The sequence below is a fragment of the Syngnathoides biaculeatus genome, chromosome 20, assembly GCF_019802595.1.
Source record: "Syngnathoides biaculeatus isolate LvHL_M chromosome 20, ASM1980259v1, whole genome shotgun sequence".
In the NCBI taxonomy this organism is placed as follows: domain Eukaryota; kingdom Metazoa; phylum Chordata; class Actinopteri; order Syngnathiformes; family Syngnathidae; genus Syngnathoides; species Syngnathoides biaculeatus.
The window spans coordinates 12,015,376-12,025,894 of NC_084659.1; the positions used below are offsets into that span (position 1 = coordinate 12,015,376).

The window sequence follows — 10,519 nt, forward strand, 5'->3', positions numbered from 1 at the left end:
GGCTTTCAAAATAAAAGTGGTGTCAAAATAAAAGTCTACATCCTCTTCCTATTATAGCACAACAGCATCACACCATTACATGACCTCAATAGGAGGGTATATTATTGGCAACCAAGTCTTTGACTTGCCTGACCAGTGAATCAGTGTCAAAAAAGTTTGCACTGTACTTGTCATTGAAGTCTGGAGTGGGCAATTTTCTACCATCTTTGAGGGGAGGCTTTTTTTTACTCATGAGATGATCAAACCCCTCAATTCAGGCAGTCTCTGAACAAAACAGCAGGAAGGGGGCATCCAGAGTTGAACTGGAGACCTCTTGATCTGCAGTCAAATGCTCTACCACTGAGCTATACCCCCATGTCTTCCTGCTACCTCTTAGTTCTGTAGACAATTCAATATTCATCATTCATTCCAGTTGTGAAATGTGAATCATTGAGAACTGTTACATGAATACAAATATCAATGGTGAAATTTGGAATGACGACAAACTTAGAACAAGTGGACATTTGGATTTTCACCCAATAACTTCTAGTCTGCTCCAATCCCATGATGTGTCTTTCCCTGTGGAATGGGATGTGAATTTAAAGCAGAACCTTTGATATCCATCAGAATGCCAAAGAAATTACCCTGACATGATTTAAACACACAACCTTCTGATCTGGAGTCAGACATGCTACCGTTGCACCACAGAGTCAGTGACAACAACCTTCTGTAGAGGTGTAAGCTCAAAATGAGGGTATATTGTTGGCAACCAATGCAAGTCACTGACATGCCCGACTTGTGAATTAGTGTCAACAAAGCTTGCACAGTATTTGTCTTACAAGTCAGGAGTGGGCAATTTTCTCCCATTTTTGAGGGGAGATTTTTTGCCCATGAGATGATCAAAACCCTGAATTCATGCAGTTTCAGAACAAAACTTTTGGGATTCTGCAGGTCTGTGGTTCATGGAGACTTGGCTTTGTGGATGAGTGCCTGATGCCAGCATTACGCTCCCTGTCTTCAACCTCCATTGTGCAGACCGTGTGGCTGAGCTCACACGGAAACCGAAAGGGGCTGGAATATGCTTTTATATCAATGAGAAATGGTGCATGAACGTTACAGAGCTCAGCACACACTGAAGCCTGCTTTTAGATTTGCTGATTTTGAACTGTAAGCCGTTTTATTCACCACGTGATGTGCAGAAGTCAGAAAATGAAAAAAGTAATAACAGCTGTGCTTGTTGTGGCCGAATGGTTGAGGCGATGGGCTTGACATCCATGGGGGTCTCCCTGTGTAGGTTTGAATCCTGCCAACAATGTAATCATAACACTTTGGTTTTAGATGAGTCCGGGTCAGTGGTGTGTTCTGGGAGTAGATTTGCCTGTTACAATGCAGTATCAACAAATAAATTCTAGCATTACTGCTACTGTATATTTGCATGATAAAATGCAGCAAATATAAATATAAATACAGCAGCATCAAGGCGATACAACACAATTCAGCGACGGTACCAGACAATCAAACATGAGAAGAAAACACACCAACAAGAATATGCACGACAATAAAAACTTTACAATCTGACAAAACAATATAATCTAGAACAAGACACACAACTTTCAAAATTACGATCGAGGCAAGATGATAGGGACAATCCAGCCTTATAAAAAACAAAACAATACACAACACAGGATGTTGCACAAACAGATACTAGAAAACTATATGTGAAACAAGTCTCTTCTGTATGTGAGTGTGTGTGTGTGCCACACACCCCGTGTTGTGTTTATCAGAACTATCTGGAGGAGAGAATCTGACCACAAATGAGCAGGGAAAAGGTTTCTCTTCAGTAAGTCTTCTCATTTCATTTGCTTTTTTTCCTCACAGAGAAAATTTCCATCGTTTACGTCAGTGTGACATGTTATATCACGTCTGGACTTTTTATCATGTCGTCATCAGTGAGGAGAGTGTGACATCATGTCATCACTATCTGATATTGGAGCTGCTCGTGATCCTCCAGAGTCCCTCAGCTTTGCAGTTTTTCACTTTGGTCATTTGGCTCGGGCCACATTTGCTTGAAGTTGAGAGCATTTTTTTAATGGAAGGTTCCCAAAGGTTGAAAGACATTCATTTCTTTTTGATGGGGAAAATGGATTTGATATACCGTACAAGCAAATTGAGTCATATTCATTGTTTTAACAAATGTAATTTATTAAAGATCACAAATACAATTGACATTCTACTACTCCAAATTCCAGTCTTATTTCAATCAATTATTTGCACATTTGATGTTGCCATCACTAAAACAATGGACAAAATACAGTGTTGAAAGTCTCGGTCTTCATGGTCCATATTTGAAAACCTTTTTTTTTTTTTGCTTTGTTTCTTTTTTTTTTTTTGCTTAACAACTCTTCTTGAAATTAAAAAAAGAAAACAGCTTGCTTGAGTTACCAAACACGGCATTCTTTAAATTGGTATTATATCATAAATTGATGACATATTTCATTGCACCACATGAACCCGATAAACCTCCATACCTCCTTGCGAGTAGTAGGAGTGGGCCGATGAAGGACGGGCTTGACCTTGCAGGGATCCATGCGTGTCTCCCCCTCTGCCAAGAATGACAGGGAAGGTTGGTGAAAGTCACACTTTTCACCCTTGACATATCGGTCGTGACGCAACAACTGCTGTAACACTGCACAAACGTGCCCAGCATGGAAATTTTTTGTCTGGGAAAAAAATTAGGATGTCATCTAGGTACACAAAAACATATATGTTAAAGGTCTAATCCAGAGAACCTGTATTTTATTTGTCTATCATACAAATGTACATAAAATTTCATTCAAGAAATATTTCAAAACTCTCAACAACAGAAATGAAATAAATTAGTATCAATGTCAGTCTTAAGATTTTGTTTGAAATGCCACTGAGATTCAGCAAGTTATGTAACTCCACGGAATGTGACGTCACATGGAGACAACATTTAGCCAGAGAGGAAAAGTTTGCAAAGATGGTGATTGAGGAAGTGTGTTGTATACGGCTGTTCTGCATCAAACGCTGAATGACATGAATGGCCGAAAGATGAACAGATAAGCAGGTTACGGACCAGATTTGTGATTGGTCTTACAAATCAAAGTGGACGGTAATAAGTTGCAAGCATTTCACAGAGGACTGCTTTGAAAGCCCGGTACAGTGTTCCCTTGGCTTGTCTATCTCCTCGAGATCCCACTCTGACGACAACACTTCAGCAGCGACCGATCCCGACCGATCCTTACTCTACTGGGGTTGTCTTGGAGTGACGTCACAAGGAAGCAGTTTCAACAGATCCTCGGTTTGAAACAGACATCGGAGGCATTCAGATTACAAAAAAAAAATGTGCCTTTTGGTGGTAATTTATTTCACTTCTGTTGTGTTGAGAATTTTTTAAATATTTTTTCATGAAAAATTAACTACGTTTGTGTGATGTATAAATAAAATATAGCTCCTCTGAATTAGACCGTTAAGCATTTCGCGTAAGACTTCATTGACGATATTCTGAAATATGGCTGCTGCGTTCGTGAGTCCAAAGGTCATCACCAAGTATTCATCATGTTTCGTGGGTGTGTTGAAAGCAGTCTTCTATGATGTGACAGTTGCAACCAGGCAACAGTTGTTACCCTCACGGAGCTGAAATATCTCAGTTGGGAGAGCGATAGACTGAATATCCAAAGATCCCTGGTTTCAGCATTTACTATAGAATTATGTGGTTTTTCGGCACTTTTTAAACATCTGGTTATATTTTGCGGCGTGTTTTGGTTCTTTCACAGAGTTGCAACCAGGCAACAGTTCCTACCTTCATGAAGCTGAAATAGCTCAGTTGGGAGAGCGGTAGACAGATGATCTAAAGGTCTCTGGTTCAATCCCTGGTTTCAGCAACCACTAGAGAATTATATGCTTTTTTGGGCACTTACTAAACATCTGTGTTTTGCGCTTATGTTTTGGTTCTTTGAATGAGTTTCAACCAGGCAACAGTTGCTCTCCTCAATGTGCTGAAATAGCTCAGTTGGGAGAGCGTTACACTGAAGATCTGAAGGTCCCTGGTTTCAACATTCTCTACAGAATTATATGGGGTTTTTTATGCCACTGACTAAACATCTGGTTATGGTTTGCGGCATGTTTTGGTTCTTTGACAGACTTGCAACCAGGCAACAGTTCCTACCCTCATGGAGCTGAAATAGCTCAGTTGCGAGAGCGTTAGATTGAAGATCTAAAGGTCCCAGGTTCCAGCATTTAGTACAGAATTATGTGCTTTTTGGGCACTTATTAAACATCTGGTTGTGTTTTGCGGTGTCTATGTGTGTGTTTTGCGGTGTCTATGTGTCGGTTCTCTGAAAGAGTGGCATCCAGGTAAATGTGAGAGTGAAGATCTGAGTGTCCTGACTCGCGCCAATTCTCCTCATATTGTTGTGATTGATTTCCTTTTGTCGTGATTTCATCTCTGGTCATGTCTGATCATCATTGGCTTTTTAGGCCCAGTTGGTGCTGAAGGAAGAGGTTTTCTTAGTGACGTTTGGTTTCATTGACTTTATCTTCTGATGTGGTCTGGTAAAATCAATAGCTCCCAGCTTTTCAAACTGGATATTTGCTCGGGTTGATGCTGGATCTTGTCATGAGCAAGCAACTTGTTTGTGTACATGTTGTACTGTCTTTGAGTTTGCCATAAACTTCCATGGCAGACAAAACTGCTGTGACATGTGAACAATCTTCACTGAGGCCTGCCTTACAAGTACAATGTGATAACCCAAACTTTCAAAGGCACCTAATTCAATGCTTGAAAATGATCTACCTGAAAATGAAACAATATTTTTCTGATTTTATCATCATTTTCAAAATTACACTTAAATGCATAACAAGTATTTGTGGATTTAGCATACAAATATACTTGTAATTACGTGTAGTCATTATTACAGCACATTTTTGCGGTTCGTGAAAATGAAAATTTTAACTATTATATGCGGATCTATCTTCGATCTTGAATCAAGACAGTGGATACATAAGTATGTAAAAAAAAATCTACAGTGACAGTGAGAACAAAAGATCCAGCTTCTTGTATAAAGGTGACCATGAACTTGTTAACAAAACCTGCGGTCAAGTATTTGTAGGCTTTTAATTCCATACCTCTGTATGGGGAAGGATTATGTGTAATATAGTTGTACATGTCCGAATAACAGATGTTTGGAGAATTGGCAGCACTCATAACAGAAGAAAACTTCTCTGTCGGTAGTCTGTATGTCCACAGAACGGGCCTTTGACAGCTGATCCTAACGTTTGATGTTGTCAGTCAAGGAAAATTCATCATGGCATTCACTTGTGCTCTCCAGTTTGTTGAAAAAGTAAAAGAAAAAAAAAGAATGGATACAATAACAACCAAAAGCTACGCTAGCGCCTCTGAATTCTTCTGCAGGAAGTTTTCTCCCAATATGGCTGCATAAACAAATGCCCGTGGTCTCGTGACGTCACTTGCCAATCCTCAGTACTTCAAGAATTTCAAACGAAGCAGGAAAAAGGTTTCTCTCCAGTGTGTTTGTTGTTGCTGTTGTTGTTTGCTCTTACAAGCAAATGTTTTCCCACAGAGAACATTTCCATTGATTGTTGTCGGTGTGTCACTTTCTGACTTTTAAATCACATCATCAGCGTGAGGAGAGCGACTTAATGTCATCACTATCTGATAGTGGAGTGAAGAGGGCGTCTGCTTGTGATCCTCCACAGTGCCCAATTTTTTTTTTTTCCACTTCAGCCTTTTTGCTTGAGCCATGCTTTGCTTGATCGTACGGGCCTTTTATTTTTGGAGGGTTTCCAGTGAAAACAAAAAATACATTTTAATTCCTTTTAATGGGGAAAACGGATTTGATGTACAAGCATATAGACTCAGCCTTACTGTATTTTATGCAGGATCACAAATACAGTTTACGACCAAAATTGATTCTTTCCAGTGCTTCAATCAATGCTTCACTTATTTGACTCTGCCATCAATAAAACATTGGGCTAAAAGCATGCATGCTCAGGAAAATAAACACATTTTGAAACAATTGTAAAACAACTAATTCCCTTTTGAATGCCCCTTTTTCATCAACAAAATTCAAAATTAAAAAGCCATGGCAAAGCTGGTGTGGGAAAAGGAATCTACCAATCGTCGAAGTGGCAGTATTTTGTCATATTTCTATACGTTGTAGCGGTCAGGTGGAAACCTGATCTTCAAAATTAAAACTTTAAGAAATAAGAAACAAAAAAATACATCTTGCTTGAGTTTTTAAACACGGCTTTGCTCAAGTTGGCCGTGTATCTTACATTGATGTCATATATTTTTCCATCGCATGAAAAATAGCTAGTACCCCCAAAATGATGTTCCCTCACAAACTTATTGTGCATAGAAAAACAAGAACAAGACACATTTATGGATTGGGATGAAAAAGGACATCATCCTAAAAATGACAAACACGGCAGGGTATCGCTTGCAAGGCTCGCCCAAGAAATGTGGCTTCATGTCCCAAAACTGTCAGTCATCACCAAATTATATGCAGACGTTTTTCTAGGCAGCTTTATACGCTGAAATTTTTTTAATGACAAGCCCGCTATTTTCACGTTTACAGATCAGAAAAGCACAAATCAGATTAACCGTTGTTTCGGGACAATAGAGCTTCGTTACAGGTTGAAGATATAATAATAGCTGGTACACAGAATACAAGAAAGTTGGTTTTAAGTCAATAACAAAGTAAATCACTTTACACCATTACATTAAAAGCTTTTTGATCATTGTTTTTCTCACATGTTCACTTGTGTCTTAACCTGATACAGTCATCCCTCACCTATTGCAGATAAAGTGCATCACGTTTATTTTTCACTCCCCCCAACAATATGTTCGTGATAACTTTTCATTTTGTAAAGTGATCACATTGTAAATCCTGTTTACAAATTTTAATCATTCTGGTACCCAGATACACATGGCGTGTGAATGTCTGTGTGTGCACGCACGCACGCGTGTGTTTATTATTCAATTTAGTGGGGATTGGATTAGTAACTCATGGCTGGCCGACTGGACAACTGCGGGTTTCAGGCAGAAATATTGGATTGTGGGCTCCACGTTAAAGCCAGGGATGTACCCCACCACGGAGTTCCTGGCAAGGGGACTGAATAAGGCAGGAGCGGCCTGCAGGCATTGTCTGGCTAGGTTGGAATCGTGCTCTCATATCTTGGGGCAGTGTTCGTATGTGCAGGGCAGTAGAATATGGCGGCACAATAAGATATGGAATCTCCTCGCCACTGAGGTGGAGAGACATTGCTGGACTGCGGCGAGGGAGTTCAGGATAGTGGACTCTGTGGGGTGGGCTTAAGATCCCCAATCTAGTCTGCAGTAAGGATGGAGTGGTGCTCATCCTCAACGTGACAGTCCAATATGAGTTCGAGGATGACACTTTGAGCCGAGCTGCGTCGGAAAAAGGGGCCTACTATCAGCCGGTCGCAGCTGAGATTGTGAGCAAACTAGGAGCGAGCAGCGAGAAGGTCATGAGCTTCCCCATGGGTGCACGGGGGAAAGTGGCCTTCAAGCAATAACATGGTGTTGGTGGCGTTGGGTTTGTGGGAAGGGAGGAGGAAGACTTTCGCTCAGCTCTTGAGCAGGAGAACCATTCCCTATTCTTTGGACATACTGCGCGACTTCATTTTGGACCCCCTGATTGTGGGGTCGTGCACATTGTCGGCGGCTGGGGGACGGGGCCGGGGTGGGGTGGGGTAGGGTAGGGTAGGGTAGGGTTGGGCGTCGTTGGGGCGGGGGGTACGGCCCCGCAAAAGGGAGGACTTGCCTCTCCCAGCCCTCTGGGGCTGCCATGCCCCTGCCTCGACCAGGGTGCATGTGGAGAGCGGCCCAATGGTTGGGTCAGAGAACAGTAACTTCTCGTGACTTGGAACATGAGGGGGAGGTTGCGCGCATCCTTTAGAGTTTCGGGTTTGGGTCTTCGGGGTAGTGGGAGCAAGGCTGCCTGGCTGCCTTGACCAGGGGGAGATCGTCTGTTTATGGGGTGGTTCTTCCAGGCGATCCAGTTGAGCGGAAGTTAGAAACTGGAAAGCGACGGCAAGTCATCCACTTAAAATATCCAAAAACTTCGTCATGTAATTAGCCTAGCAGCTGGCTTAGAACTAGTGCGGACCAGGGGAATCCGAGTGTTTAATTAAAACAAAGCATCGAAGGCCCGCAAGGAGTTTGATTTCTGCCCAGTGCTCTGAATGTCAAAGTGAAGATATTCAGTGAAACACGGGTAAACCAAGCCCGGACTGCCCGCTGTGTGGAGTGTGGATGGGGGGTATTCATATGCTTGGAAAGCATTTTGCGATCCGGCACGTGGGTGCCTCAGTTTTGTACGTGTGCCGCATATGTGGGAGGTCAAACGCCAACAGTCACTCCATCGTGTGCCATGTGCCCAAGTGCAAGGGGGCCGCGGTGGAGGAGAGCAGATGTGGGGACTTCAATTGTGAGCTGTGCGGATCCGTCTTTGCTACGGAGGTTGGCGTCTCCCAGCATAAGCAACGAGCTAAGGAAGGCAAGGAAGGGTGAGAAAGTGGAGAGGGTTAAAGGAACGAAGCTCTGGAGTGTGGGGAAGGTACAAGAGCTGATTCGGCTTGTCAGGGAAGTCGGAGGGTCAGCCACCTCGAACAGGCTTATCGCGGATAGGCTTGGAGGAGGTAAGATGACTGAACAGGTGAGGAGTAAGGGGAGACTCCTGCGCATTGACGTGGCAGGTGATGACTATCGCGAGCCTGTCCTCTAAACCCCAGACAGTGCGGTTTCCTTGCTTCCTCGAGTGGGTGTGCGGAGAACCTGGTGATCTTGTCTGAGATCATCAGGAACTCGAGGTCTGAGGGGACGCCGCTGGCAGTTGTGTTTGTGGACTTTGCGAAGGCTTTTGACTCCATATCTCATGAGCATATCCTGTGTGCTCTGAGAGAACGCGGTGTCGACGAACATGTTATTGAGTTAATCCGTAACTCATATGTGGACTGTGTGACCAGGTATCCTGTGTTGACGGCCAAACACAGGCGATACGTCTACAAGTTGGAGTGAAGCAAGGTGACCCAATGTCCCCACTGCTTTACAACTTGGCCATGGATCCCCTTATCCATGGGCTCAAACAGGCCAGATCCAGGCTACAATGGAGCAATATGACTATCGCAACACTGGCCTTCGCAGACGATCACTGGACCCGCGTCCTGACATCCAGGGCTGGAACACAGTCGGACTGGGCTAAGTTGCGGGTGAATGCAGGCGGCAATTTGGAGAGTGTGCCTGTAAGGGGCGTGGGGAGCACTCTTCAGGAAGACTCGGGTGGGCCGCCAGTATGTCCAGACTGGCGGAGGGCCGAAAACGGAGCGTGGGCTTCACTGCAGGTGCAAGGTGTGGGGGTAACCCAATTTCGAGGGGATAGAACTAGTAATTCGTGGCTGGCTGATCCGACGGCTGTAGGGTTCCTCCAGAGACATTGGATTGCGGCCCTCTGGTTTAGGGCAGGGGTTTACCCTACCAGAGAGTTCCTGGCCAGGGGAATGGAGAAGTCAGAAGTGGCCTGCAGGCGCTGCTCTGCCAGATTGGGGTCAGCGTCACATGTTTTGGGGCAGTGGCCGTACGTGCAGGGCAGCAGGATTCGAAGGCACAACAAAATATGTGAGCTCCTCGCGACCGAAGCCGGGAGGAACTCTTGGACAGTGTGGAGGGAATTCAGGGTGACGGATGCTGAGGGAGGGCTTAAGATTCCTGATCTTGTGTGCAGTAAAGATGGAGCGGTGATCATCCTCGACGTGACAGTGCGATATGAAGTTGGGGATGACACCTTGAGCCGAGCTGCGACAGAAAAGGTCACTTACTACGAGCCGGTCACAGCTGCAATAGTGGAGAAACTCGGTGGTACCAGCGGGAGGGTCATGAGCTTCCCCGTAGGCGCAAGGGGGAAAATGGCCCTCAGGGAACAACAAGGTCCTGCATGTCTTGGGACTGACGGGAGGCCGGAAAAAGACTTTTGCCCGGTTGGTGAGCCGGAGAGACATCCTCTATTCGTTGGATATACTCCATGATTTTACGAGGGATCCCTCATTGTGGGATCATGTAGGCGAGGGATGGGTGATGGAGCCGGGTGACGGCGGGACCCGTAACCCCCCCCCCCCCTACAGGTGATGGTAGGTGGCGCATACCCCTTGCGCGGTAGTGGGATGGGTAGCGGGGCCGAGGTGGCCTCACTCCCTCGACCAGGGTGAGCGCCGATGTTGGGGGTGGTTTCTCCGGGGGATCTAGCCGGGTGGAAGTCAGGTTGCGCATATCCCCTAGGATTGTTGGATCCTAGAATTGTGCAGGCGGCAGGGGTCTCGTTATGATTACAATGAATCATGCGCAGGCACCTGGATGGCTTGTGACGGCCACAGGAAGCCGGAAAGCGGCAGGAATACGCCACCTAAAGTGCCAATTGATTATGGCCCTGCTCAGTACCACACCCGAGGGAGAGCGGAAAGGTTGGGGCCGGTTGATCAT

General features: G+C 44.7%; 1 non-coding gene across 1 annotated transcript; it reads right to left on the reverse strand.

Moving 5' to 3' along the window:
* Positions 1-282: 282 nt before the first annotated feature.
* trnac-gca (transfer RNA cysteine (anticodon GCA)) lies at positions 283-354 on the reverse strand. Its single transcript has one exon. It is a non-coding gene; the product is annotated as a tRNA-Cys (tRNA).
* Between the last annotated feature and the right edge of the window lie 10,165 nt (positions 355-10,519).